Below are 4,907 nucleotides of genomic sequence, written 5' to 3'. Positions count from 1 at the left end.
ACTATTAGATAAATGCAAATTAAAACAACTCTGAAGTACCACCTCACACATATCAGATTGGCTAACATGACAGAAAAGGAAAATAACAAATTCTGGAGGAGCTTACACTAATGCACTACTGTTGGTAGAGTTCAGAGCTATGCCCAAATTGCTAGACATGTATACACACTTTGACCCAGAAATACCACTACTAGATCTATACCCCAAAGAGATAAAATAAAAGAGGAAAAGACCAATATAAAGAAAAATATTCATAGAAACTCTTTTTGTTTTCAAGGAATTAGAAATTGAGGTGATACTCAGCAACTGGAGAGGGGCTGATCAAGTTTGTGCTATAGAATTGTGATGGAATACTCTTGTACTGTAAGAAATAATTAGCACAATGGTTTCAGAAAAACCTAGGAAGACTTATGTAAATTGATAGTGAAGTGAGTAGAACATTGTACATAGTAGCAGCAATTGTAATGATGATCAACTATGAGAGACTTGGCTGCTCTGATCAATAAAAATGATATAAGACAATTCCAAAAGACCCATGATGAAAAATACCATCCATCTCCAGAGAGATCTGATGAACTCAGTGCAGATTGAACCATACCTTTTTTTCCCCCAGCTGACAGTTTATTAAAATGAATGCAACCATATAAAAATATAAGTTATGAAAAACACAGTCACAATGTCACCCCTGGGCTCCTCACTCACCCATGGGAAGGAGCAGGGCGTGAGTGTGGGGTGGGCGTAGGGGTGGAGGATGGAGTACAAGGAATGGGCTGCCCCTAGGGCACGGTACCATGGGAATGCCCCATGACCAGCTCAGCACATCTGGTAGTCAGTGGAGCAGGAGAGCTCATACAAGAAGTCAAGGTCTCGATTGTTCTTGGCGTTGGGCCACATGCCAATTGTGCCAAAGATCTCCTCACTCATCTTCACCATGAGGTAATCCTCCATGTAGAAGACAGTTTGCTTCCAGTGTGTGTGAGGAGACTCAGGGCTCGTGGAGAAGCCTGTGCACTTTTGGCACCGGCTGAACTCGATGTTGAAGTAGGCGACCAGGGCATGGACAGAATCATTCCTCTTCACTTGCAGACAGAAAGGGGAGGTGCACTATGTAGATGTTCACCTCCTTGATGAGGCAGGCGTTGGTCACCAGCTGCTTGGGGTCCATCACATCGACGAGAAGCTCCTTGATGGCTTTGTCCTTGATATAGGAAATATCGAAGCCATATACTTTCTTCCACCAGTGAATCTTGTAGTCCTTGTATTGGCGGTCCTCAATGGCAGTCACATACAGTGTGGCCGGGTCAGGGAAGATGGGCCCATCAAGGATCAGCCACTTGTCTCCAGCATTTAGGATAGTATTGAACATGGATTCATAGAAGAGGCAGTATCCCATCGACTCATTGATGATCACATCCACCTTATCCACAGGGAGCTCCACCTCCTCCACCTTCCCTTTGATGATGGTTACCATGTGGTCAAGTTTGTCGGCCTTGATGATCTTGACAGCGTAGTTGGAGATGCTGGAACACTCAATCCCAATCACCTTCCTGCCTGGCCTTGGCAGCAAACATGCAGAGGATACCAGTGCTCAAGCCCATGTCTAGTACCACCCTATCCTTGAGCAGGTGTCGGTTATGGAACATGGAATTATGGTAAGTGAGCTTTCATACCTCATCCTTGAGCATCTCCTGGTGGATGCCAAAGTAGGCATAAGAGTCGAAGTAATAATCCTTGGACGTCATGTCTTCAACACTTGGCTTCTCGCTGCTCTCAGGTTGTGTGGAGTACACCTCCATGATGCAGTTCATGGCCTTGGCTGCCACTGCTATCTTCCCCCCCCCCCACTCGCCCCACCTGAAGCATACCTTTTTAAATTTTCTTTGTTTCTTATTTTTTATTTATTTTTGCAACATGACTAATGTAACATGGAAATATGTTTTGCACTTCCCATATATAATTGATATATTGCTTACCTTCTCAGTTGGGATGGGAGAGACAGAGAGAATTTGGAACTCAAAACTTTCAAAATAATGATTTTTAAAAATAACTAAATAATTAATTAAAATTAAAATACAGTAAAGGAGAGAAATGGAATAACAGCAATTTATATGAAAAGCTTAGGAGTTTTAGCTAACTTTAAGTTTAATTTTGATCAGTAGTATGATATAGTTTCCAAAGGCTGATACAAATTTAGACTATATTAATAAAGAAATTCATGAAAACAAGAAGGGAAGGCAAGGGAAGGGAAAGGAAATAGGGAAAGAAGACTGTTTAAGCTGAACCATAAAGGATAAGTAGGCTTTATATAGGTAGACAGAGTAGGGACTATTCCCGGTGTGTATTGGCTAGCTAGCATGACAAAAAACAAAAAAACAAAACACAGAGGCATGACTGGTATCTTTATTTTGGTTTATCTAGTATCCACTACAGTTCTTTGCAAGCAGTAGGAGTTTATCAAATACTTGCTGAATTGCATTAACACGAGAGGGAAAGAGACCAGAATAAGGAGTAACATTTCCCATCTCCCAGTGAATTACTTCCTCCCATTTCTCCCATTTCTGCCTCTAGGTCCAAGCTGAACAACTCTTCTCCTATAGGGCAGTCTTCAAATACTTGAAAAGAGTAATTGTGTCTCCTTTTTTCCCAAGTTAAATATTCCCAGTTTCTTTGACCTCTAAAATCTGACACAGTATGAAATTCATTCACCATCTTGTTTGTCCTCTTTTTGATATGCTCCAGTTTAATGAAAATAGTACTTCAGATGTGGTATGACCAGGGCACAGTATCCCTGTGACTATCATTATCCTATAATTCTATGAGAGTCTAAGATTGAAATTGCTGTCCACTAGAGTCTCCAGAACTTTTTCATAACAATAGTCACCTATCTATGCCTCCTTCATTCTATACTCATGAAATTGTTTTTTAACTCATGTATGAGCATTTATATTTGTTCTGGAGTGAAATTTCATCTTAGATTCTGTTCATATTTCTGACCTTTTGAGTTTTTTGATGACTGTCATTTAGCCTTTTAATTATTTTTCCAACTTCTTATCACTTGTAAATCTGATAACAGAGACAGCCATTGTCATCATCCAAGTAACTAATATAAACTTTTGAGCAGCACAAGTCCAATAATAAATCACTGAGGAACTCTACTGGAGGTCTCCCATCAGATGGACATTGACCTATTAATCATTATTCTTTGTGTACAGTCACTCATCCAATTCAGAATCCAAATACCAATTATACATCTTCCAAGCCAATCAGTCAATACATTAGTGTCTACTATATATATCAGGCACTAGGCTAAGTACAGAGGATACAAAGAAACCAAAAGAAAGTCCCTCCTCTCAAAGAGCTCACAGTGTAATGGAGGAAACAACATACAAACAACTATGTACAAACAAGAGACATAAAACAGATAATTGGTATAAGAAAAGTATTAGAATTAAGGGGGGTTGAGAAAGACTTTCTGTAGGAATAAGGTTTTTAGCTAGGACTAGAAGAAGCCAGGGAAGCCAAACAGCAGAAATAAGGAAGATAGTTCTAGTTTTGGGGGGCACCCGGTGAGAATGCCCTAAGTCAAAGATGGTTTATGCTATGTAAGGAACAGCAAGGAGGACATTGTTACTGGGTTCCAGAAAATATGATGGTATATAAAGTTTAAGAAAATTATAAAGGCAAGAAGGTGGGGGGGGAGCAAAGTATTAAGGACTTTGGACAGCAAAAAAGAGGATTTTGTTTTTGATCCTGGAGGTGACAGGAAGCCAGTGTAATTTATTTAGTAGGTTAGTGCCATGGTCAGCTCACTTTGCTGAGTGGAAAATGGAATAGAATGGGGAGAGACTTGCTCATGTATCCATCAGAGTTTTGAAGACACTTTCCATTAAATTATTACTCTGATATTTGTGTATGGGATGAAGGTGACCCTGGATGCTATAAAACCAGGGAAATAAACTCTACTAGGTTTTACCAAACTAGAAAGGCTTCGAGTAGAGCAGGCATAGATTAACCTAATTTAGTGGACCATAACGTAAAATTGTAGAAAACATAACATGAGACTCAACTAAGCCAGATCATCTGACAAGCATTTATAGATGAAACAGATAATGACAACAAACAGATACAAAATGGATCCAATTCACAGTCCACATTCAGCTCTTCTTTGATGGAATTTCTACTGCACTTACTTTGAATATACACCACACACCTTGACACTTATAGAAAAAGAGTGCATAATGTTCTTTCTGTCATTGACCCCTTTTGCAGTTTGGGGAGACCTATGAAAACCTTCCCCAGATAATATTTTTAAATTCATAAAATAAAATACATAGAATTGCATAGGAAATGAATTATATAAAACAATTATAAAATATTATTTTAATGTTCCGAGATTCTGTGTTAAAAATCTTTGTAACATAAATGATCATGGCTTTGCTGTTGTTCAGTCATTTCAGTCATGTCCAACTCTTTGTGACTCCATTTGGGGTTTCTTTGGCAAAGATACTAAAGTGGGTTGTAATTTCCTTTTGAGATAATTTTACAGATGAAGAAACTGAGGAAAACAGGGTGTAGTGACTTGCCCAGGGTTACACAGCTCATAAGTGTCTGAGGCCAGATTTGAACTCTGGAAAATGATTCTTCCTTCCTTCAGGCCAAGCACTGTATCCAGTGAGCCACCTAGTTGCTCATCTTGACTTGATCTATAATAATTAATCATGTGCTAGTCTAGTTTTCCCAACTGAACCATATGCTCCTTGTGGTCAGAAAGGATGCCATGGATTTGCTTTTACCATGACTCCTAATGCAGCCCCTGAGTACACAAAGATCAATACTTTGATCATTATCTATGAAGCACAAGGAAGGTGAAGGGAGACTGATGAGGCTGAGGAGAAAATATTTTTATT

At 39.3% G+C, this 4,907-nt stretch overlaps 1 pseudogene; it reads right to left on the bottom strand.

The window, feature by feature from the left end:
• Positions 1 to 813: 813 nt before the first annotated feature.
• LOC122739344 lies at positions 814 to 1,838 on the bottom strand (annotated as a pseudogene).
• Positions 1,839 to 4,907: the final 3,069 nt, after the last annotated feature.

The sequence above is a fragment of the Dromiciops gliroides genome, chromosome 2, assembly GCF_019393635.1.
Source record: "Dromiciops gliroides isolate mDroGli1 chromosome 2, mDroGli1.pri, whole genome shotgun sequence".
Lineage (NCBI taxonomy): Eukaryota > Metazoa > Chordata > Mammalia > Microbiotheria > Microbiotheriidae > Dromiciops > Dromiciops gliroides.
Note: the sequence above shows the minus strand (reverse complement) of the source record. Positions and strands in the feature narration are given on the sequence as shown.